This window comes from Notechis scutatus, chromosome 6, assembly GCF_049901735.1.
Source record: "Notechis scutatus isolate UNSWTSFEM ecotype Mainland chromosome 6, rNotScu1.2, whole genome shotgun sequence".
Lineage (NCBI taxonomy): Eukaryota > Metazoa > Chordata > Lepidosauria > Squamata > Elapidae > Notechis > Notechis scutatus.
This window is the reverse complement of record NC_142014.1, coordinates 68935797-68962331: the sequence shown is the minus strand read 5'-3', so window position 1 is coordinate 68962331 and position 26535 is coordinate 68935797. Positions and strand designations below refer to the sequence as shown.

At 40.4% G+C, this 26535-nt stretch overlaps 1 protein-coding gene and 1 pseudogene across 2 annotated transcripts in view; one reads left to right on the top strand and one right to left on the bottom strand.

Moving 5' to 3' along the window:
- Positions 1-26535, bottom strand: part of PTPRO (protein tyrosine phosphatase receptor type O) — a 164310-nt gene that overhangs the window by 118646 nt on the left and 19129 nt on the right. The gene's annotated exons all lie outside the window — the stretch shown is intronic.
- LOC113419339 (peptidyl-prolyl cis-trans isomerase A pseudogene) lies at positions 7875-8565 on the top strand (annotated as a pseudogene).

The following is a 26535-nucleotide window of genomic DNA, read 5'->3' as shown; positions in this document are numbered from 1 at the left end:
TGTGGAGTTGTTAGGAAGTTTCTCTGCCAAATTGTTGGCCCAGGCAGAAGCTCTGCCACTCTTTCCTTTTCTTTCTGCTAAGCCTCTCTTGTCCAATATACAATGAATTGCCATTTAAAATGTCTAATTCAATTAGCAGAACTGAAACCAAATTTGTAGCATGATCTGGGACAATTTTCTAGTCTAGGAATAGATAATATTCCTTGGACTTGTCAGCTACAAGTTCGCATACGGTATATCATAAGTTAATTTTGTCTCATAATTAAATCATTTTTGTACCTTTCAAAACTTCATGAACATTAATATTTCACAGGGAATTTTTTCTTGCACTTTGTATACATCTTCCCATAATAGAAACATCTTCTATAAAACTTTTTTCCCCTCCCAGTTTCAGGAATTGCTTTATATTTCAAGAATTGTGCGATCTAAATTATGGGCACCATCCAAAGTAATTATAGGCAATTTGAGCTAACAGGGCTATAATTTGCCATAGTATAATGTAGCTTCATGTCTGATTTTATATTATTTAATGATTTATGGTGCAATCTGCCTTGAGTATAGAACTAGGTAGAAAATCCTCATTCAGATAACAATTAAAAAGAAGACTTCAGTTCATTTATTTACTTCTCCATCTCAAAGGAAAATATCTTAGTTGGTGCTAATGAAAAGCCAGAAAAATAATTCATCCTTAGGGCAAAATGCCAGCCCAGTTTTGATCCTTTTGTTGAATGTAAATATACACATTCCAACTGCAGGCAGATATAACAGAAGGGAAGAAAAAGAAAAGAAAAGGGAAGGAAATGCAATGTTTAGATCTCTAGTGACCTACTTGCAGCATACAAGGCCCCGGTGGGAATGGCGTAAGGAACAATATTAGCTTAATGCAGGCTGACATGCATTTGCATTTTAGACCATATGATAATCAATGAGACATGATTTCACCTCTTGTTGAAAAAGAATAATGACAAAAAGAGATGCCAAAGAAAGTATAACAGTTTTCATTGTCCCTTGTCACCTTTTACAATTTATTTATTTATTTATTTATTTATTTATTTATTTATTTATTTATTTATTTATTTATTTATTTATTTCAGAGTTGGTCTTGGACCTGTGAGTCAGCTTACTAAATCTTTTGACATATGGGCTCCTATCATTAATAATATTAAGTGAGAAGACAAAGGGTACAGAATGGCCCCCATGATTAGGTGAAGACTGGTATTTATAGCAAATCTATAATTTAATGTTTTCTGCATTTCACTTGGCAGTGAAGCATTGAAATAATTTTAAGGGCTGGATTTAATGGTCTCCTAGGGCCTTGCTCTAGAGTTGCAGTATTGGTGTTAATTTTGCGTACCTTCTCAGTTGCTCAAGAATTATACACCAACAAAAAGGAGCGAAATACTATGAGAGTGCCAAAACTCATCAGATTTCATGTTCTCATCCATATCCCTGAAATGTTGTTGTATTTAAAGTGCCCACAATTTTGTTCTCTTAGAACAAAATTCTATTCTAGAATTTTCCAGCAGACCTGGATATGGTGGCATGTGCCAGCGATTCATTTCAAAAGATTGTTTTAGATAATTGTGCATATAACTCTACATGTTTCAGAATATGCCAAGCAAATGTTTCTTTATTTTTTGGGGAATTGATTGTTCTAATTCAACCCAGTCCACATATTTTGTGTGAGAGAAAGAGTGTAAAGACAGCCCCTTCTTAATAGTGCATAGAATTTATTGTAGATGCAGATCTTCAGTCTGGCAAGATGGTGTCTATATGTGTGAAACTATAAATAATTCAGCTTGGAAGAATAACCATGTGTCTTTCTTGGTTTGGGGGCTGATAGAGAGGAGCAACAAGGAAGAGAAATAAGTTGTATACAACTTCCATTAAATATCTGGATATCTATTGAGGGGACAAATCTGGAAACAACTTTTACCAGACAGTCTAAAAGTGTTCAATATGGGCACCCAAACCAGTAGTTTACTCACTGGCGGCATTTACACAACATGCTTAATCAGGCCAGTTACAAATCTAGCAGCTGCATTTGTATAATCTATGAATCTTGGTTTTATTGCATGTCTTTATTTGTATATGTCTATGTTGTGAAGAGCCATCTTATTTTGTAAGCTTTTGGTTCAATATATATTGCATGCAGAGGTGGTATTCAGCAGGTTCTGACCAGTTCTGGAGAACCAGTAGCGGAAATTTTGAGTAGTTTGGAGAACTTCTGACTGGCTCCGCCCCCATCTATTCTCTGCCTCCTGAGTCCCAGCTGATCGGCTGGGTCTTCTTTTGTTGCCCTGCACAGGAAAATGGAGCTGGAAAGCAGGTTAGTGGGTTGGGAAGGGAATGGGAGTTTGCAGTAACCTTCCCCCAGGAGTGGGGAAAGAATGGAGTGGGGTGGGAATGGAGATTTTGCAGTATCCTTCCCCTGCCATGCCCACCAAGCCATGCCCACCAAGCCACGCCCACAGAACCTGTAGTAAAAAAAAATTGAATCCCACCACTGCATGTATCCTGAACATGGATTAATTCAGAATCATGCTTGGTTCTCTATACTAGAGAATGTAATCTATTAGAACTTTGAATCAGAAATCTGAGATACCATGAGCAAAGTAAGTGAGGATACAGCAATCATATAGTGCTGACTTGTACACCATCTAAAATCAATGGTGCATACAAACATGTAGGTGAAACTATAAAGATATTGGACTGAGAGTAAGGAGACTGAGGTCCATTCCCATTCATCAGTTGACCTCACTAGATGTCTTTGATCCACTTGCTTTCAATCTTACTAATCACACAGGATTATTGTATATAAATTGAATGGAATCTTCCCATTAGTGTTAAAAGCACTGGGCTAGATATCAATAGTTCACGTTGTGCCTTGCCTTGGACATGAATCCAGCTGGGTGACTTTGGGCCAGTCATTCTTTCTCAGCCCTAGGAAGAAGGCAATGCTAATTACTTTCAAAAATGTTGCCAAGAAAACTGCAGAGACTTATTCAGACAATTGCCAGGAATCAAAACTGACTCCAAACCATAGACTTTATTTTTATTTATTTAAAATTACTTAAGTAATGAGCTCTTACTCTCTTGTTCTCTTTGTCCCCCGTCAAACAGCAAGCAGCAATCAAAAGGCCACAAGTTTTTCCCCTTCATGGGTTTAATTATTTATACCATCCTTTGTGCGATTTTTATTTTTAAAAAATCTGCTTTATCTGTAGTATACTTGCTTTAGACCTCAGGAAGACATTGGCCAAGTTCTTTCAAATCCTCTGCATTATTTATTCCTATTTACCATAAGTCAGGTAGACACGCTGTTTTAGTAATTAAATGTCAACTGCTCATACTGCCAGTTAAACTGTGAAAGATCAATCATAATTCACTTCAAGGTTTGTATGTCCATGATGGGCCTTGAAGGGTTAACACTTTTCCTTCACATCATACGACTATTCAATTACAATCCCAAGTTACAGCAGGATACTGGAAAGAACCTCCTCAGATGCTTTACCAGGTATTCTAGTATATTGGATGCAAAAGAGGTGATGCTAGAGATTAATATATGCCACTTAGTAAGATAGATACCACTAAGACAGATAAACGTAAATTTAGAAAATAGCTATGGGCCTTCCTGGGTAAACAAGACAGAAAATTTGTCTAAATGAGTTGATTCTACTTTATTGCAAGGCTACATTAATAGAATCGTGCAAGCTTGAAAGTACAAACTTCCCAGCCTTCATTTTTAACTGCTTGCTCCATTAAGGCAGGTCCTTCTTCCGTTTCCTCTTCTGAAAGTTAAGCAACTGTGGGCTCCTGCCCATCTTGTCTCATGGTTTTCTAAATGGGGTCTAGGACATCTCACCCATTGCCAATTTGCTGCAGCAAACTCGCCATGGGACATCTCATCGCGAGATATCTTCATTAATGACTTAGATGAGGGAATAGAAGGGGAACTTACCAAATTTGCAGATGACACTAAGCTGGCAGGAATAGCTAACACCCAAGAAGATAGGCTCAAGATCCAGATGGATCTTGATAGACTAGAACACTGGGCTGTATCTAACGAAATGCAATGTAGAGAAAAGTAAAGTCCTACACTTAGGCAAGAAAAACCAAAAGTACACATAACAGACTGGGTGAAACCAGGCTCAATAGCAGTAACTGTGAGTGGGATCTTGGAGTCTTAGTGGACAGCCAGCTAAATATGAGCCAGCAGCATGCAGCAGCAGCCAAAAAAGCTAATGCAATCCTAAATTGCATTAACAGAGGGATAAAATCAAGTTCAAGTGAGGTACTAATACCACTCTATAAAGCCTTAGTAGGACCACACCTAGAGTACTGCATCCAGTTTTGGTCACCACATTATAAAAAAGATGTTGAGATTCTAGAAAAAGTACAGGGAAGAGCAACCAGGATGATTAGGGGACTGGAGACTAAGGCATATGAAGAACGGTTACAGGAACTGGGCTTGGCTAGTCTTGTAAAGAGAAGGACCAGGGGAGACATGATAGTGGTCTTCCAATATTTGAGGGGCTGCCACAGAGAGGAAGGGGTCAAGCTATTTTCTAAAGTGCCTGTAGGCCAGACAAGGAATAATGGATGGAAACTGAACAAGGAGAGATTTAACCTGGAAATAAGGAGAAACTTTCTGACAGTGAGAACAATCAACCAATGGAACAACTTGCCCTTGGAAGTTGTGGGAGCGCCATCACTTGAGGCTTTCAAGAAGAGATTGGACTGCCATTTGTCAGAAATGGTGTAGGGTCTCCCGCTTGGGCGGGGGGTTGGACTAGATGACCTATAAGGTCCCTTCCAACTCTGATTATCTGTTATCTGAGATCATTCAATACTGTATTAATCATTTCATTCAGTTACTTTTATTGTTGGTGACAATGTTTTCGTCAAAATTATTGTAACTCTTGTATTTCTGGACTGACCTTATTTTATTATTTTTGGCCACATTTTCTTCTAAATTAATTTAACTTTTGTATTTGTTGAATTGAAAAAGTGACTGTGTTGAATTGTCCCACAATGATTTGACTGTGATGTGTTGGTCGCAACGAGTCGGCTCTGGCGAGTTGTCCCATTCTATTCTTAGTGGTATCTCTTCTCCCCTTTCTTCAAGGTCACCCATGCCATCCATGACATAAGTGCTATGCAAAGCTGCAAAACATTTTAAGAATGTTATAAATGAAAGGGAACCTAGGATACGTTTATTTGTGTGTACCTGGGAGAATGCAATTATCTTGTTTAATTTCCCGTAGAACCTCAACCATCTGAGTTTGTCAATCTGGAGACTTACCAGCCTTTTCATTACTAACATCTTCTGGATTCATAGTTAAAACCAAGGAGGCTAACTAACTGTGCTCTTCTGGCTATAGGTACAGGCATGTCTACTTCTATATGCCTCTACAATCCTGGCAGAGAAGCAACAATCAATCAGAACTGGTCCAGTCTTGTCAACAGATAATCACAGAAGTGTTTTAGACAGCCAGCACTTGTTTGTCAGACAACAAGGAGGGCCTAGGTTTCACACTGAACTATCAAACCATTTCCCACTGTAAAATACTTAAGAGTGCATCTGTGAGCCTGTGCTAGCCAAAACCCATCAATGATTACTTGAAAGAGGGGGGAGGGGGAAACCAGAACGAAAAAAAAGAATCCTCAACACTTTCAACAAACAGTGAACAACTTGCAATTAAAACACGAGCAACTTCGTTCGTTCGTGGAATAACAAGTGAGAAGAAAGAAGCAAAACACTCTATGATAGGGCTACCACGGAACCTCAGGATAAAATGTCTTAGAAGCATTTCTGTAAAGGTTAAAAAAAACTGGAGAGGGGCAAAGGAGGCTTTAGATTGTCTCCAATGTTTTTTTTCCAGCCAGTAGAATCAGAAGTATTTGAGCCTTCTCTAAAAACTAGAATCCCAATGGTGGTGATGACAAGCCACCAAGCTGTGTATCGTGCTATACTTTTGCCTCTTCACACAAGTCTAGCTGGCATGTCACAAAAGCAGGAGTGGGAAGAACCAGACTACCCATTTTATGGTCCTATGGCACATCCAAAGCAATGGTGGGATTCAAAATTCTTTACTACCAGTTCTGTGAGCGTGGCTTGGTGGGCATGGCCTGGTGGGTGTGGCAGGGGAAGGATACTGTAAAAATCTCTATTCCCACCACACTCCAGAAGAAAGATACTGTAAAATGCCCATTCTCTCTCCATCCCACTAACCTGCCTTCCAGCTCCAATGTCCTGTGCAGGGCAACCAAAGAAGACCCAGCTGATCAGCTGAGACCCGGGAGGCAGAGAATAGATGGGGGCGGGGCCAGTCAGAGGTGGTATTCCAAACTACTCAAAATTTCCACTACCAGTTCTCCAGAACTGGTCAGAACCTGCTGAATACCACCTCTGATCCAAAAGAAAAAAAACCCACTGCTTTTTTTATAAATACCCAAAACTTGCAATTGGGAAGAAGCTGAGTCCTATTCCAAATCTCTGAAGGAATCTGCATCCTGTCGTGAAATGGCCTTTGTTTGCAGAACATGCTAATTCATAATAGAATTTGGCTTAGCAAGCAATGAGTCAGCTTGTAATTAAGAAGAAATGCATTAAATGCAATAGGTAACAATGGCTGGACTATATATTCTGCAGACATAGTCCACTCTGTTATCCAAAGCTAAATGAATAGTAGGTTTATGGTTAGGCAAAATGTTCTAAGAAATGACAGGAGGTAATCAGGCTGAAATTCTAATTATATTTATGAAAAAAATTAAACCCACTTGAATTGAACTGGACTCCTGGGGGCTACATGGATATGTCCATACAATTTTCTCTTGGCAAGGATTATTTGCTACTGTCTTTTGACAGGATGTTTTGATGCAACTTCCTAATTCCAGTCTTCTCCTCTGAGATTTTCTTGTGGTCTCTGTCCAAATATGGCTTCACTTTTTGAGATTAGTTAGAAGAATGCAAACTTACTTTTCAATAAATGAAAAGTACTTTGATAAATATGCTTAAGAGCATTTTATACTATGGGGATACTTGAGTTTCAGATAGAAGAATGAGATATTTTGAACATCTATCTCTTTTGTCACATTTTTTCTTCAGTCATCTCCTTTAATCATCCCCCTGTCTTATTATTTCAGCAAATACAACTGTAGTAATAATAGTAATGAACTTTCATTTCTACACACAGCTTTTTGTCTTGAGTGACACTTTGAGAGCTGCAATGAGAATGCCCAAATATTAAGGAAACATGCAAATCAGTTCTTTTCCAACATAAGGAAGAAAAAAAAAACCAGGCTTTTGATCTGAGCAATTACTATGTTTGAAGGCTGTGTGTGTGATGTGTTTTATAAGCTCTTCTCGTTTCCAATTGCTTTTTTTTTTTTTGCTTTGACTTTGAATTCAAATGATGAACAAGCTGCTTTTGATAAAGAGAAAAAGAAGACGTGTGTTTGTGTACATGACCGCTATAACGAATTTCCAATGAGATTTGTCATCTAACAAATTGATAACTTGATTCCCAGATATCCCATAGATGTCTTCAGCATCCTGCAAAAAAGACTTTTAGCGGGGTCTGTTGTATTTTTAATAGTGATGTCTTATGCATCTAGTCAGGCATGTATTGTGATTCTGAACTGCATAACTGCTGAAGGGTTTAGAAAAACTCACCCTGACTGATTCACTGTCTGTCTTGCCCCAGCTGACTCACCATGGGTCAACTCGTCACAGCCAATTCATTATGGCACAATTTGCCACAGACAACTCGACGTGGGATAACTTGCCACTGTGCCGCACTCATTGGTGTGGGAGCTGTGGTTGCTGGTCCTTGTCTGTGGCTGGTACTATGCTTTTTTTTTTTAAACCCTTACATTTCACTCATGCGATGCATTTCCCCCAGCTATGCCTAACCCTCTCGTGTTTTTCGATGTCTCCGCCGATGGACAGCACCTTGGCGCATCACCTTCAAGCTGTTTGCAGACACAGTTCCAAAGACAGCAGAAAAGTTCTGTGTGTTGAGCACTGGGGAGAAAGGCTTCGGTTACAAGGGATCGTGCTTTCACAGAGTCATTCCTGGATTCGTGTGTTCAGGGTGGTGACTTTACCTGCCATAATGGAACAGGCGGTAAATCTATTTATGGTGAGAAGTTCACCGATGAGAACGTCATACTCAAGCACACAGACTTTGGCTTTTTATCTCTGGTGAATGCTGGTCCCAGTACAAATGGGTCTCAGTTCTTCATCTGCACTGAGAAAACTGAATGGATCAGAAACATGTGGTCTTTGGCCAAGTCAGAGAGGGAATGGACGTTGTGAGGAAAATACAGAGCTTTGGGTCAAAGAATGGCAAGCCAAGCAAGAAGATCATCATCTCTGATTGTGGAGATATGAAATAACATTCTTGTTGTCTTAACAAATCGACCATTCCTTCTGTAGCTGGGGTTAGACCCCTCTGAATTGTTATGCTCCTGACTTACTGCTACCTTTCTACTGGGTTTCAATTTCTGCTCCCTCACAAGTCCAGTTGGACTCAAGACAAATTTGTTTTCAAGATGAAATAAAACAAGTTAAAAAAAAACATGGGATAACTCAAGAGAGGGACAAGTGAATTGCAGCAGGACCTTTAGGTTTGAACCTTCTCAAGTTAGAAGTCCTCGAGGCTGCGGTGAGCTGCAACCTGAATTCTACCTGAATTGTCCCACAGTGATTTGGCCCCAGCAAGTTGGCCAGGGCAAGATGACCAGAGCAAGTCAGCCAGGGCGAGTCAGCTGTGGTAAGTTGCTCCATTCCGACTGCTGAGGGGGTAGAAAATGACCATGGTGTGTGTGGAGGAGCTCTTCTGGCAAAGTTGTTATGGAAAGTTCAGCTTTGTTTATGGACAATAAGAAATTAGCTTGTGCATCTTTCTCTCCTGGAAAGGCACATATGACACATAAGCTTGCAAATCAACTGATGATGGCTTCAAAGAAACATCCAATACTGACATCAAAGCAAAGTTCAAACATCGTGCCAAAACATGGTTGGATGAATTTGAAAATCTATAGATTTGACCAAGCTGGTTATGGGGATGAAATTAAATAGAAACAGACAAAGCATATTGACGTAGTGGAAGGTTAGTCAGAAACTTCACTTCTGAAGAAGCTTCAAAGAAGTTATCAGACAATACTTTCTACTATTGATAAGAAAAGAGAATGTGAAGACAGTAAATCCATAACATTAAACTGTATGGCCACTAATTTATTGTTTCATTCATTGTTTTTAGAATTATTTTTTTTGCTTTGAATAGAATGGAACCTATTAAAATGGTTTTAAGACTTACTTGGGGGGAAAGTATGTATAGTGGTTCTAATGAATTCAAGTAGAACTAGAGATTAGTGATAGCAAATCAACCTGCTTTACATTAAGATCTTAGATATTTCAAATCAAGTTGGAACAATTACTTCTTGAAATCATGATGCCAGTTAATATTAATTCACCTTCCCCAACATGGGGCTCTTCAAAAGGGCTTGCTTGTAATTAAAAGAGGAACCCCCAGGAGCTGAACAAGTTGGCTTTGAGGCTCAAAATGCTTAATCACGCTGGTTAAAGATCCAGCAGATGCATTTGTACAACATGCTAGGCTTAGTGAATATGAATTTTAGATTTGTGTATGCCTTAGCATATTATGCCAACCCAATTTATAGTTCATTGCATAGGACAAATCAAGAAATGGATTGATTCAATGCCCAATGCTACTACATCACGTAAATACCTCTTAAGAGTTGAAGTCTAATCCACACAGCCTATGTATCCTGTTTAGCTATCAATCCATGGCTGGAGACATAAGTAATAATTCCTTTCTGCAACAGGACAAAGAATTGTGAGACATTTCTAAACTTGACATCAAGTGCAGTTCTCCTTCTTGAAAGAACTGAGCAGCACCTGCCCTCTGGAATGAGGTTTTTGAGATTCTTCTCAAGATCCAGATGGCTCCCATTCTGTGGTTGTTGTGAACTTGTCCACTCACTTCATTGTGCTTGCCAGCTTTTTAATTTGTTGTGTTTTATTGTAATATCTTTAATCGTTATGAGTTATTGGGAGCCAGATGGCACAGAAATATAACAAATTATTATTATATACAGAACAATGAGAAATCACAATTACCAGTTCTTTAGCTGGTGTTGGCCTTCATTTGCAGCGAGTTCTTCCCAAGATCATGGGATTTCATAATGTCCCACCATAGTGTATGTGTGGATCCAAGCAGTATGGCCTTTTGCAATCAAGAGATGGAAATTTTGCCAATGCTCAGGTTTTCTTAGTGTGGTCCAAGGCTTTTGAATGTGGTACCCAGTATGCTGATAGTCACTGGGAACACTATGGCAGCTTTATGCCATAATCATTCAGTTTCAGTTTTCAGAACTTAATACTTTGTGATCTTTTCCAATTCTCTGTCTTATTATTATATCCTGGTATTGCCACATCACTAATTCACACTTTCTTCTTAAATCTGGTGTGTCGTGCACAATTTTACCATTTACATTCAGAAATCCCATAATATTTCAACCTGCTCATTTTCAACTACTTTTTCAACCATATGTCCCCACCAATTTATTCATTCCTGGCACATGAAAATTTTTACAGATGTCCCGATGACTCATATTTTGGCGGCTATGTTACATCATTGTTTATAATCAGTTTGTGCTATCTTTTTTTTTGCAGGAGCTGTGTGTATGATCTACTGTTTCTTCTGCTTCTTTGCACAATCTGCACTTTGAATCATTTGATGATTTTTCAATTCCGGTCTTGTTCGCATTTGCTTGAATAGCTTGCTCTTGAGCAGCTATTATCCTTCCAAATGTTTTGCATGGTGCTATTATCTGGGGGTATTGCTGTGGATGCCTTGGCAACACAAAGCCCCTAATTCCTGTCTTCTGTGCTAAGCTAAAACCTAAACAAAGCTCACTAAAGCTTAGCGTGATTTATGGACCCAGTCAGACCATGGCAATAGTTTTACTGAAGTCCAATTCAGGCATTCAAATCAGGAAACATAAATGTGTAAGAGTTGGTGTTTAAGGCACTATTAATCGTTAATTGCAATGGGTAGATAATTGGTGGCTTGTATTAAATTCCAACCAAGGACTTCCTAAATCCTAGGCTCAGTTGTACCAGTTACCTGTTGGGGCTGCTCCTTTTTAAAGTGTTTTTCCTTGTGATCAATACATTGCCGGGCGGGGTGGATTGAAAAGCCAGAATCCCAGGAGTCTGATTACTTCACAGCAGCCGGGGCCCCTTGTCAAAGATCACCACTTAATCAGCTCTTGCAAGATCTGTCCAACCAATATGCTTTGCATTAGGAGGACACTACAGAACCTGTTGCGGAAGCATAATTCAGCCCAAACTGTCGTATCTTAACAGAGATGATAACTGTGTAATTGTCTGCTATCTGCACAAAGGCACCTGCAACTGAAAAGCCTGACAGCTGCAGCTAAGATAAGCTTGACTGCACACTGGGAATTTCAGCCCCGGGGGTTGAATATTTAATTAAGGAGCAGGGCACCTCCCGCTGCACAGAGTGAAACTTGCTAAGTTAGTAGAGTCACCTTTGACTAGGGAACAGCTAGTTCTGAGGGCGCATTCATCTTTTATGTCTTCCTACATCACTGAATTAAGGGCCAATATAGATGGGAAGCTACATCTACCTTGGAATGGAAATGGCACATTTAAAAAAAGAACAAACAAACCCAGGGAGGATCTGCCCTGCAGGAGGCAGAGATGCAGCTTAATCCTTCCCTTCCCTGATCTTCTCTTTCTAAATCACCAAAGGAGAAGTCCCTCTGGTGACAATTGTCTGCTTTGAAGAACAAAGCTTCTCCGGGCTTTAGCAAGAGACGAAAGGGTTAAATGGGTCCTATATGCTGAAATTCTTATAATTATAGTCCAAAGGGGACATTTAGGTATTAAGTCCAACTCCCTGATCAATGCAGAAATCTAAATTGAGCTGTCTAGCTTTGCCCTGATCTCATGCAATGAAGAGCAGCCCACCACTCAAGAGACTGTATTCAGCAGGTTCTGACCAGTTCTGGAGAACCGGTAGCGGAAATTTTGAGAAGTTCAGAGAACCGGCAAATACCACCTCTGACTGGCCCTGCCCCCATCTATTCTCTGTCTCCCGAGTCCCAGCTGATCGGCTGGGTCTTCTTTTGTTGCCCTGCACAGAAGAACGGAGCTGGAAAGCAGGTTAGTGGGGTGGGGAGGGAATGGGGATTTTGCAGTAACCTTCCCCTGCCACACCCACCAAGCCATGCCCACCAAACCATGCCACTCCCACCAAGCCGTGCCCACAGAACCAGTAGTAAAAAAGTTTGAATCCCATCACTGCTACCAATACTTCAATCTTTGGGGGACTGATTGGGGGACCCAAACTTTTTTATTCCTCTGGGGCACCCCCTCCCCAACTATTTCTTTTTGCTTTGGGAGACCCCTCCCCAACTGTTTTTATTGTTATGGGTTTTTTCTATGTAACCGAATCTAATTTAAATCCATTCCATCATGTCCTGCACAATAGGAAACGTGTGGATATTCTTGTATGTAATATACTTTGGTGGATAGCAATAGCACTTCGACTTATAATAGCCACTGCAACCATCATTAGTATGAGTCAGTCACCAAGCATCCGAATTTTGATCGCATGACCATGGGGATGCTGCAGCAGTTGTAAGTGTGAAAAATGGTCATCAGCCACTTTTTTCAGAGCCACTGTAACTTTGAATGGTGATTAATGAGCTGTTGTATGTCGAGGACTATCTGTGTATGGTAGGTTTTAAAAAATCTACCAGCAGAGAACATTTAATTCCCCAGAAGAAACTGCCCACAGCCATCTCCAGTACTCATCCTCATTCGGAATGAGGAAACATGACAGAAATAAATTTATGAGCTGACTCTGTGCTTTTCTTCTATAACATAGCTTGAACCTAAGCAACTTCTTGGTTTGTGACCGCAGAGTGGATTTTGTTCCTGGACTATCTAGTAAAAATTAAGTTGCCTCTAATTAACTGAAGCCAAATGCATGAAATCTTAGGCAGCATCATTTGGCTTTTAGCTCAAGTAATTCCCAGCACAAGAATATTCAAGATTGTTGTTCTTAATTAGAAGAATGAAATACAGCCTTTCCATTTCTATTTTTCATCTAGGCTGTGTAACCTTTCCATTCTATCTGTTGCTCCTCCGTTCCCATGCACATCCCTGACAGAATTACCACCCACATTGGTTTTGCATCAGATAATGAGTTGGGTTAATGACCTTGATTCTCAGAAGCAAATTGGAGACTTTTTGCCAGCATGGTGGGTAATTAAGAAGCTCAGCTGTTGTAAGCGCGATGAGCTTGAACTGTCAATGAATCAGATCCAAGGAAAAAGTAATTACAATTTGATGCCTCCAGAGTGCAGAACTATGTACTGTAATTATATTCTATTCCAAGTTGCAGGTCTTCCTTCCTTCCTTCCTTCCTTCCTTCCTTCCTTCCTTCCTTCCTTCCTTCCTTCCTTCCTTCCTTCCTTCCTTCCTTCCTTCCTTCCTTCCTTCCTTCCCCCTTCCTTCCTTCATCTTTTTCTTTCTTTTCTTCTCTTCTCTTTTTTCTTCTCTTTTCTTTTCATGCTTATCTGAAACTGAAGATAGGATGGCACAGGGGAGGATGCCAAGAAAGACAAATTAACTTAGATACGCTAAAATGACTTTTTTGCAATCAAAGCAAAATGCTACAGGATATTAAAGAATATGTGTTTGCAACTTTGGATATGTGGGGTACAGCAGTCATCACATTCACACGCAGATATGGAGTTGGGCAGTCTATCAACAAACAAGCCAGCAAACAATTGCTCACAAATATGAGTCAAATTGCTTGGCAATTGACTCATATTTATGACAGTTGCAGTGTCCCCGGGTCATAGGATCCACTTTTACGACAAACAATGGGGAAGCCAGATCGATTTAACAGCCGTATTACTAACTTAATTATTAACAATTGTAGTGATTCACTTAACAACCATGGCAAGGAAGATTGTAAAATGGGGCAAAAGTCACTTAACTGAGGGCTCAATTGTGGTTGTAATTCTAGCAGTACCTGTATCAATAACACCTCCCTTCGCCTGGAGTGGAGTGGGATGGGATGGGATGGGATGGGATGGGATGGGATGGGATAGGATAGGATAGAATAGAATAGAATAGAATAGAATAGAATAGAATAGAATAGAATAGAATAGAATAGAATAGAATAGAATCTGGAAGGAACCTTGGAGGTCTTCTAGTCCAACCCCCTGCTTAGGCAGGAAACCCTACACCACCACTTCAGAGAAATGGTTATCCAACATCTTTTTAAAAACTTCCAGTGTTGGAGCATTCACAACTTCTGGAGGCAAGTTGTTCCACTGATTTATTGTTCTAACTGTCAGGAAATTTCTCCTTAGCTCTGAGTTGCTTCTCTCCTTGATTAGTTTCCACCCTTTGCCTCTTGTCCTGCCCTCAGGTGCTTTGGAGAATAGCTTGGCTCCCTCTTCTTTGTGGCAGCCCCTGAGATATTGGAAAGCTGCTATCATGTCACCCCTAGTCTTTTTTCCCCCCATCAAACTAGACATCCCAGTTCCAGCAGCTGTTCTTTATATATTTTAGCCTCCCGTCCCCCTAATCATCTCTGTTGCTCTTCTCTGCACTTTTTCTAGAGTCTCCAACATCTTCTTTATATTGTAGCGACCAAAACACTTCATGTGATCTTGATTCTATCCCTCTGATCGAAGGAAAGAATATCTATATAACTGTAAGCTGCCCAGAGTTATCCTATGGCAAGATGGGCAGCTAATAAATTTTATAAATAAATAAAATAAATAAATAAAACTATGTATAAGCACCATGGGAAACAGGCAAGTGAACTCAACCAAACCTTATTGTCACATTCAAACTATGTATGGAACTATGTTGGAGAAGGGAAGCAGAATGATCTTTCTCTTCCTGCTTTCGTTAAATTTTAACTGAGAAGCCTACATGTTATGGAGGAGTCCAATTTATTGCTAAATCTGCCACCATCCCTTATGGCTCTGTTTCTGCAGTGTGACTTAGATCTTCCAATATATTTAATCCCTACTGCAAACTTTCATTTTATTCCCTTTATTATCTCTGCTTCCTCCTCAAACCCTACTCATTTTTTTAATTCCTTCATGGTTTTCGATAGATCATTTCCTTTCAGTATAAACTAACCATGGCCAAGATATTATTTCCAAAATCCTCTTAACTCCTTATGTCAAGAGCTGCAGTTATAATCACGCATTGTTAAAGAGCAAATTCCGCTAAACACACAGAGATTTTCTTTCAAATAAAATAGGGCGGAGAAATGCTTAATTTTATATGTGAGATTTTTTTATAGCAGTTATAAACTGTCTTGAAAACATTATTTCAGGTTTATCTCTAATCAGCTAACTTTGACTTTCAAGCTTTTTATTCTAATTTTAATTGTTTTTAGCACTTTTAAACTTTGTATTATATTATGAAACATCCAGTTGCTGTCTTAGTAAGATGGATGGCATAGAATGATAATAAATAAACAAACTAAATTATCCATTACTTTAATACAAATACCAATATTTTCTCTGTAGTTTGCCATTAAAAAACTGAACTTTTTTTAAGCTGGGAAAATGGTTTTCGTATTGTTGTTTTTACAGTTCAAGTCCTCTGAGGGACAATGATTTAGTGACAATTTTTATTATATAGAGGGGCTTGGAGAAATTTTCACAAAATAAATATATTAAGCTTTCCTGAGTTCAAAAGCATCTATGTTAGAGGGGTTTTTTTTGTCAAAAAGAAAAAAAAAGAACAAAAGTTTGTCCCACCCAAAATCAGGATTTTGTTTCAATTTTACTTATTAATTTTTTATTCCTCTTTTAGCCCATAAATCAAAGCATTTACAACCAATAAAAATTTAAATTTTAAACTATAGAAACAAGTCACTTAAAATCAGCATCCTTAAAATCTTGGGGTTTGTGAAAAAAACTGCTTTGATAGTAATTCCTTCCCCCCACATCCCATTATTTCCATTTTCACAATCCCTGAAATTACCAGAATCTGCTAATAATTTTTGATAGAAAAGTGGTTCCATATTGGCCACATACACACAAAAATTAGTATTTTGAGAATGAAACTTGCCACCAGGGTATAGGTGGGTGTGATGAACTGTAGATGCCAACCTAATTTCGGTCTTCTACCATGTTTTCCCCTAATTAAGATCCAACTGGAAAATAAGCTCTAGCATGGTTTTTTCAGGATGCTCATAATATAAGCCCTATCCCCCAAAATAAGCCCCAGTCTGTCATCCAGACAGACACATTTAGCACCATATTTTCTCCAAAATAAGACCCAACTGGAAAATAAGCCCTAATGCATCTTTTGGACCAAAAATTAATATAAGACCCAGTTTTATTTTGGGGGAAACACAGTAGGATTAAACGTTAGCCAGAGCGTCTATGGAGATTCTCAGTCATCCAGGTCATGGCTGTCTCAATGGTTAATAGTCAAGAGGACTTTTTCTGCTTTGGGAGAAGGGAGAGGTTACTGAAGGAGCACAGGTGTACAAATCCCTGGTCCTATTCTGTTATGTTATATATTACATTACATTACATTAATGTAATGTATATAAAATATATTATAATAATCATATTATGTCGAGATTGTGGAAAGAGTGCAGAAAAGAGCATCAAAGATGATTAGAGGGTTGGAAGATAAAACCTATGAAGAACTGTTGCAGGAATTGGGTATGGCTAGTCTAGTGAAAAGAACGACCAGGAGAAATGATATCACTGTTCCAATATTTGAAGAGCTGTCATAAAGAGGGGGTGGGGGTGTCAACCTATTTTCCAAAGAACCAGAAGGCAAGACAAAAAACAATGGATGGAAACTAATCAAGAAGAGAAGCAACCTAGAACTAAGGAGAAATTTCCTAACAGTGAGAACAATTAACCAGTGGAACAACTTATCTCCAGAAGTTGTGGATGCTCCATTACTGGAGACTTTTAAGAAGAAACTGGACATCCACTTGTTTGGAATGGTATCTCCTGATTGAACAGGGGATTGGACTAGAAGACCTCCAAGATCCCTTCCAACTCTGTTATTCTGTTACTAATTTTTGTTTCTCTCTCTGTTCCTCATAAGTATACCATCTTCAACTTTCAAAGGAATGGAACTCGGGATGGGTGGGTGGGTGGATGCATGGATGGAGTCACAACAACAGAAATATTTTTCCCTAACTTTATACAGAGAATAGTCAGTAGAACCCTTATGCTTATAAGAAGGTTACTCCTGAAGACTGAAAGTTGAGTATCCTTGTTATGACTTGTTCTTAGGCTACTCAAGGACATCTAGTAAGATGACTGGAAACAGAATGACAGATGAGATGGACCCATTCAGGGATCCCCAAACTTGGCAACTTTAAGACTCATGGACTTCAACTCCCAGAATTCCCCAGCCAGCTATGAGTTGAAGTCCACAAGTCTTAAAGTTGCCTAGTTTGGAGACCCCAAACCCATTCTTCCACCCAACAGAGGAATGTTAATACTGTTTTGACACTTACAAACCTTGGTTTCTCAGGCTACTTCAGTCAGAGACCAAGGAACTGCACAGTGACCCAACACTTGACCTCCTTTCTGTGACAGACCCAACACAATGCCTCAAACCCGCAGAGGCAGCCATCCATCTTCTTTACAAGGAAGAGAGGGACAATCTAGTCATTGGCAAACCAATTACTGGCGTTCAGATGGTTTTCAAACAAAGCAGGGAAAATTGCAGCATGGTTTATATAGAGCACAGCTCCTCGGCTTGCTGGGATTATTCTTCTTTTACAACAGTGTTAAATGGTCTTTTGCTGTTCTCTTTGTCCAGAGCAATCAGGTAGAAATGGAGTGAAGGAGTGTAAAGGAGAAAGGAGCAAGAATTAGATACACATCAAAGGCAGGCGCAGCTGTCTTGTGGGCAAATTAGAGCCAGAAAGAGGAGGGGGAGAAAGCTGAAATGAAATGATGGAGGAGCTCTTGAAAACTGACCCCACCCTCCCTCTCTTCAGATTGCTTCCACTCCATCTCTGGTAAGGACCTAGTCCTGTGGAATGCTGAATCTGCCAAAGGGATTGCTGACCAGGCTGATGACATTCCATTATCTCCTTGAATGTTTGCCTTCAACCAGGGTCGTCATTCTGTTGGGTTGTCATTCTGTGGCAAAATGCTTGTGTGATTAAACAGTGGCTAGGGGAGTTAATTACTTATTGTCGGGTCATTGGAGGAGGATGCCTTTAGTCATTCTTTTAAAAGACAGAAATGGCAAAATTATCTCAAGCTACGCTGGAGGTGGAATGCAGCCCTCATAAAGGCTTCTTTTAATAGGCAGGGAAATTGTTTCCTGCAGCCAGATTTCATTGTTTTGCTCCATATATTGCTGCTATTTGCTTAGCTACAAAGCCCACTTTATTTGCTTTGGTCTAGCAAAAGATTTCCTGAACTAGTAGGTTGCAGGATCAAGTCCTAATAAAGGAGAATATCTGTAGCTCTGGGTTGACATGAGGGATCCTTGTTGCTCTCTGAGCTGGGTGGTTTTCTTGGAAATGTTCCATTACTCAAACTAGGTAACATCAGGGGTGGGATTCTACCAGATGTTAAATTTGCATCTGGTTCACCGAACTGGTATTTGAACCGACTGGCTGGCCCCGCCCACCCGTGCCCCTCCCCTCCCAGGAGTCTCCACATGGTCCATTTTCGATGCAGGTTAGTGCAGGGTCTGTGCAGAGGCTCTGGCAGAGGGAAAAATGGGCCTTCCGGAAGTCCAGAAACAGGCCTGTTTCCAGTTTCCTGGGGGGCCTCCAGAGCCCCGGGGAGGCCATTATCGTCCTCCCAGAGACCCAAGGAAGCCTCCAGACCCTTAGGAAGGCGAAAAATGGCCTTCCCGGAAGTTCAAGTAGGCCACGTCCACCCAACAACTGGGCAGCGAACCAGTTGTTGGGATTTTTGAATCCCACCCTGGGTAACATCATCAGTGCCAGAAAGGAGTGTTGTTTGCAAACAGCATCCCTTACTAGCATGATGGTGTTACCTAGTTTGGGTAATGAAATATCTGCAAGGAAAAAAAGCAAGCTCAGAGAGAACCAAAGACCTCTCAAGTCCATGTAAGGCAGTGAAGTCACTATATTCCTCTGCTGGATCCCATCATGTAGCATTTATACTTGCGTGAGCCTGTAATGCAGCTCAGTTTCTTAGCATCGGAAAACAAATGAACGTGGACATGCTGTGATATGCATGCCTATAGGTATAAATGAAGTGGAAATGGGTGCAAGTTACCATGAACCAAGACTGCAATTCCTTTATTATTTAGATTTATATTCCACTTTTTGCCTTTACAAAGGCACTACAAGAGTAAAATATGAACAACTGAAACACAAACAAAAGTCATCCAAGGTTATTGCCACAACTGAAAAAGCATTGCGTAAGATAAAGAGTCTTTAATCCTACCAGAAAAGCAGAAAGAGAAGGACCCAAAACTAACAGCCAAGGGAATTCATTCCACAAGTTGAGAGATTCTTAAAAGGGTGTTTTTTGATAGCTGTAACAGCTATATTCATGGAACATACCAAGCTAGATCAATCAAAGGTCTGGCATATCATCTGTAGCCCAATCATAAAGCTATGAAAATCAGGATTTTAAAAAAAATATATTCAGGGTACTGAAATTAAATCCTCAGATAATTGTTCTAGCCAGTCTTCCGGCCTTGATTCTAGAAGAGAAACTTAATTTCTCTTTCAGTTTCCAGATGCTGAGAGGTACCCAAGCTGAAGGCTAGAATGGCCCTGGAAAATGGGAAGCTCTCTTTTTGTTTTTTAGACATATATATGGTAATTACTCAGGGTGGTAAGTTGCGCAGAAAGGAAGTTTAGTCTTCTACCTTTACTTTCCTGATTGCTCTGAACCCTGATTGCACCATCATAATGTCCTCATTCTTGTTTCTTGCTTTTTCCTCCTACACTGGAAAAACCAAACCAGGAGCTCAGTTGCAGAAAAAAATATTGCATACTGTATTAGCACCAAAAAGAATTCTGTAGCATCCTGAAATTTAACAACACTGTGAACTAAACTTGTGAAGGCCACAATGCATTTTAACTCCAATGACTGATGTCATCCAGAATTGCTTTTCCATTTCCTTAAGCAATTTTTGCTACAACAGCTGCAGTCACAAAGCTGAGGGATTGACACAGGAGAGAATGAAAAACAGTCCTTCTTCCTAAGTTAAAATGGAGAGTCAATAAAACCTAAATTGGTCCCTTGCAAGCGACAGACAATAACCTCATAAAGGTAGACCTCAGTTTAGGACTATTTGTTTAACAATGGTTCAAAGTTATGACAGCCTTTGAAATAGTGATTTATGACCTGTACTTGCAATTGTAATTGGAACCCTTGGCAAGATTTATAACTAACTGAAGTATCCTGCAGTCATGGGACTGCAGCTTGCAACCTTTCCTCCCCCCCACCCACCCAATTACTGGCAAAAAAGAAGAAATACACCCATTGGGGAAGCTGGATTCACTTAATGACCACCATAAAATTGTCATAAAAATGAATGAATCATGCTAGAAAGTAGAAAAACCTAAAAACCTGCAGCCTTCCCATCGACTGATCTACAGCTCTGTCCCTAGCACGCCTGTTTTTATTTTGAGACAAAGAAAATCCAACATTAGATTTCCCCTATAAAATCAAGTACCATTTTTTGGGTATGAAAAACATATCCTGGGAATTCTAAAGCCTTGAGCAACAACTTGGCTGTATTCAAATGATACAGTTGATACAATCAACAACTGTCCAAAGAAATATTCACTCCTGTGCTATGATGGAACATGCCGAAGATGACCTGCTAAAACTATCAATAATTACCTTTCAGAGACCCTGCAAATATTACAAATATGGCTGGAAAGTTATTTGTTGCCTCTTTTTAAAAATAGCTTTATGAGCAAAATCTATGGGGGCTCAACACGGATTGACATCATTAAGGACAACCAACTGATTTACTTTAAAAAAAAAAACTCTCAGGTCACAGTTGCAAGAGGAATTTCTAGAAGCAATCCCATTTTTACAGAACTGCTTTAGGACTTTGTGATAGTTAAAGGAAAACCATCTATTCATCTTTTTTCCCCCTGCGTGACATACTGATGGAGGAAAGTGAGGTGGCTCTAAATTCTCCCAGGATGGTTTGAGCCTGAAACTACCTGCTACAATGATTATTTGATTATGGTATACACTTAATTAAGTTTCTCCTGGCCCACAAAATGGTAACAAAAGGATATATAGATCAGTGTTTCTCAATTTTAGTAATTGTTGGAAGAAATAACCTTCTGGGTTCAGTTCCAAGTGGGGAAAAAGACACTGGAAACATGGAGGCTTCTTGGAAAGATGGTTTCATGGTGGACAGGACCCACATGGCTTGGAGCTCCAAAGTGAAAAAGACAATCACATGCTTCAAGATGTTGGGTGAAGGAAAAGAAGGGCTGATATGCTGAGTGTGCCTGGGTTTTATACCCTCTGTTGGGATTTGAATTTGAGCTTGTGTTCTGATTGGTTGTCAGACTCCCATGGGGCCATGCAGGGGCAACTCTGTAGGCTGTCCTGAATCCCAGGCTTGGTGGTGCCTTGCTGGATGATGATGTAATGAACGACGTTTGGGCAATTCCTATAGCTCTACCTGGAGTAGAACTTTGTTATGTAAAATAGGCTGGCCCAGGCCAGAGTAATGGTCCATTAGCAAAGGTGGGGGCGGGGATGAGTTTCTGCCTCTTTGAGTTTCTACTTTTCTTTTTAGGGGAAATATTCTGCCTTTTTAATATTTCCTAGGACATTTCATTTTTCTAGGAGAGGGGTGGGTGCTAACTTCCTTACACTATGATAGGTGGATTTAAACTTGCCATGGTTGAAAAGCACTGATACAGTCAGTTAGTTTTATGCACCATCATATTCCAGCAATGTATAATTTCCAAAGCACCTTGATTCTGATTAATTACTTGTCTGGTGTAAGTCAGGGAGCAAATATGAATGGGATACTCATTTCAACCACTTCTGCCGATAAAAATACACAAAAGAATAGGGAATCAATACTGCCTTAGCCTGTCACCCTCTAAATTAATTTGGTTTTAGTTAGATTTCAGTCTGTACTTTCTCTTTCTTTCGATCCCCCTTGTTTTTTTTCCATCCTTTTGCATTGCAGCAAAATCTCATTGTCTGGTCAAAGAAAGCTAATGGCTGAGGTCTGCCTTGCATAAATATTTGATCAGCAGACAGTACCTTTTTAATAAGATTTCTCCATCCCCCACTGCCCTTTGGAAAATATGTGTGTATAAGGGGGGGAAGGAGAAAGAGAGAGAGAGAGAGAGAGATGTACATTTGTCTCTTCCACTCTGCCAATTATTATTTCAGCATTTATTACTCTGAGACATTCACATGCCTTGTGCCACCCCTGTCGTGCCCCTGTCGGCAGCTGACAGGGAGTGGGAGTATGGCTCCGTTGGCTGTGGAAGAAACTGGGGAAGGGCATAGTCCGGCTGGGCAGAGCAGGGGAGAGGTAGAGCAAGGCAGAGCAAATTCAGAGGAAGACCCAGGCCCACCCCTCTTCACCCTAGGGCACACAGGGAGGAACGGAGAAGGGAGCAACGTGAGTTGCATGGCTTATGGGGGAGGAAAGGGCTCCGATTCCCTTCATTAGCTGCAGCTGGGAACACAGTGTTTAAAAAGGGAGTCTGTGCACAGCAACTTGTTGGAAACAAATAGTGTATTATCTTGTTTTGTCGAGGCTTATCTGGGTTCCTGGCATCTTCCCAACTATGTGTATTTTGTTGGCCTTTGAAGTCTGCGATTCCTTATCCTGCCCTGTCGTTAAATGCTGCAGCGTGGTTTATGTGGATTTTTATTTACAGTTTATATGTACTTTGTTTTCGGACTGAATTTCCTTCATTTAAAGACTGTTCTTGGGAGAGTTTTTCTCCAGCCGAAGGTAACTGGACATTGGGGGGAAAGTTGGAGGTATTAAAGGGACTTTTCTTACTTACGTGACTGTGTTGCCTTTGTGCCACACCCCGGATCATCCCATCCCCATTTTAGCTCTTATCCCATTGAGCTGAGAAACAAGCAGGGCTGTTATCGTCTTTCCCATCTTTTTCACTGAAAAGCAGACCATGTATCATATAGCATTTAGCAATAGCATTTAGACTTATATACTGCTTTACAGCCCTCTCTAAGTGGTTTACAGAGTCAGCCTACTGCCCCCCAACAATTTGTGTCCTCATTTTATCCACCTTGGAAGGAAGGAAGGCTGAGTCAACCTTGAACCTGATGAGATTTGAACTGCCAAATTGCAGGCAGCCGGCAGTCAGCAGAAGTAGCCTGCAGTACTGCAGTACTCTAGCCACTGTGCCACCATGGCTCATATGCATTGAATTTTGTTAATATGCTATGGAAAAGAATCATATCAAGACGGCATAGAATGCAATGAGTGGATAACTATGCTTTTATGCCTAAATGTTTTTCAAACCTGTACTTTCTTCCAGAGATTTAAATCTATATTTGTATCTGTATCCAAGTAAGGATATACAGGTAATCCTCGATTTACAATAACAGTTCGTTCAGTGACCGGTCGTAATTACAATGACTCTGAAAAAAGTGATTTATGACCGTTTTACACCCTTATGACGTTGCAGCACCCCTATGGCCACATGGTCAAAATTCAGATGCTTGGCAACTGACTCATATTTATGACAGTTGCATTTTCCTGGGGTCACATAATCACATCTTGTAGCCGCCTGAAAAGCAAAGTCAATGGGGAAGCCAGATTTACTTAATAGCCCTGTTACTAACTTAACAACTGCAATGATTCACTTAACAACTGTGGCAATACAGGTCATAAGATAAGGGGCTGAAGGCTAAAACATCTGTTGAAAGGTTCTAGGAACTGGAAATACAGTTGTTCAATGAAGAGAAGGACTAGAGGTGACATGACAATAGTCTTCCAATATTTGAGGGGAAGTCACAGAGAAGAGGGGGGTCAACTCTCAAGAGTACTACATTCCTCTGTTCACAACAGAATACCCTATAGCAGGGGTCCCCAACCACCGGTCCGCGGACCGTACCGGTCCATGGAACAAGTCCTACCGGGCCACTGGCTTGCTGGTGCCGCCATCTTTTTCCGAAAAAGCTCACCGGAAGCACTTTTCATCAAAAGAGGGCGCCAGCTGAGCTTTTCCGGGAAAGCCATTTCACCGAAAGCTCACCGGAAGCACTTTTTCATCAAAAAGATGGCGGCGCCCAGCTAATGCTGGTACCGGCTGCGCCATAAAAAAGGTTGGGGATACCGGATAAAAGGTTGGGGATCACTGCCCTATAGCACCAGACTTGAGATTCTAGGCTTAAGATAATCTTGAACTACACCAGCTAAGATTGGACTTAAGCATAGTACATAAAATCATATGTTACAACGTCGTACCAGTTAATGAATATTTCAGCTTTAACAAGAACAACACAAGAGCAAACAACAGACATAAACTTAATGTAAATCGCTCCAAACTTGATTGCAGGAAATACGATCTCAGCAACAGAGTGGTCAATGTCTGGAACTCAGTACTGATTCTGTTGTCACCTGCTCAAACTCCTTTACCTTCAAACTAACCTCTATTGACCTCGCCCCATTCCTAAGAGGTCTGTAAGGACCGTGCATAAGCACACAATCGTGGCTACCGTCCCTGTCCTATTGTCCCCAATTATTAGTTCCTATTTCTTGTATTTAAACTTATGTTTGTTCTTGTTTCTATTGTATTGTAAGCTTTTGACAAAATAAATATATATAGATATATAAATAAATAAATAAACAAACCTGTTCTCCAAAGCACCTGAGGACAAGTAATAGACAGAGACTCATCAAGGAGAAATCCAATCTAGAACTAAGGAGAATTTTCCTGACAGTGAGAACAATTAATCAGTGGAACTACTTGTCTTCAGAAGTGTGTGTACTCGAACACTGGAGGTATTTAAGAAGAGATTGGACAACCATTTGTGCGGAATGGTATAGGGTCTCCTGCTTGAGCAGTGAGTTGGATTAGAAGAGTTCCAAGGTGCCTTCCAACTTTGTTATTTTGTAAAATGGGATTTGGCTACTCTATATAAAAGCAGTCAAAAAATACAATTCTATAAGGGCCACTATCCATTTTAACCCAAGGCTCAGCTGTGTCTTTCTATAGAATTTAATGGGGTGAAAGCTAAACAGATTTCAGATGACACTGTGTTTTGAAAGTTCACGGAGTGCACCAACTCTGCCAGTTTGTACTGACCTGGCTGAAACCATGGGAAATAGCAGAATCGGAAATAACCCAGCCTTATGCCATGTAGTAGTTTACAATGGTGGCCAGCATCTTGAACTAGACCTTGAAGCATACTGGCAAAGAACACATCTTGTGAAGCAGAGGCATTCCTTGGACATACCAAGGCATGCTATCATGCTGACACCACTGTATTCTGGGCTAGTTTAAACTTCTGCATGGTTTTCTAGGGTGGTCCTATGTCAATGCATTACAGTAGTTGGGCCTTGAGTAAGTCATGAGTCCAAAGGGCTTCCCAATCAACTGTTGCAACTGGCACCACCACCAGATGAGGCTGTGTAAAAGCCTCAGCTGCCACCTTCTCTTTGAGCAGGAATTATAAGTCCATAAGGACCCCTTAATTGTGTACCACTTCTGGCTCTGCACCAAAACTAGAGTAAAGGTAGAAAATTGCCAGGTGCAGGAGGTCTTCATATTCACAGCCTTTCACTCTTGGTAGGGTTAAGTCAGAGTCAGTTCCTCCCTTTCCAGGGAATTCCAGAGGTGGGTATTCAGCAGGTTCTGACCAGTTCTCAAGAACCAGTTAGTGGAAATTTTGAGTAGTTTGGAATACCACCTCTAACTGGCCCTGCCCCTATCTATACTCTGCCTCCCAAGTCCCAGCTGATCGCCTGGGTCTTCTTTTGTTGCCCTGTACAGGAGAATGGAGCTGGAAAGCAGGTTAGTGGGGTAGGGAGAGAATAGGGATTTTGCAGTATCCTTCCCCTGCCATGCCCACCAAGCCACGCCCACAGAACCAGTAGTAAAAAATGTTGAATCCTACCACTGGATTTATACAGCCTCCAGACATCGAAACAGGAGCCTTGCTTGACTGGGATCAAAATATATAATTGGATATCATCACAATATTGTTGATGCTGAACTCCAAATCAGTACATGACCTCTTTTAGCAGTTTCAAGTAGATGTTAAACAGGGGGTGAGAGAGCATTGAATTCTGTATTATCCCATGCAGAAGAGGGGTAGGGGATAACCTCTTCTCCCCCTGTCAGTATTGACTGGAACTGACCATGAAGGAAGGGGGGAAAAGTATAATATATAGGTCAGGGGTCCCCAAACTTGGCAATTTTTAAGACTTGTGGACTTTAACTCCCAGATTTCTGGGAATTGAAGTCCACAAGTCTT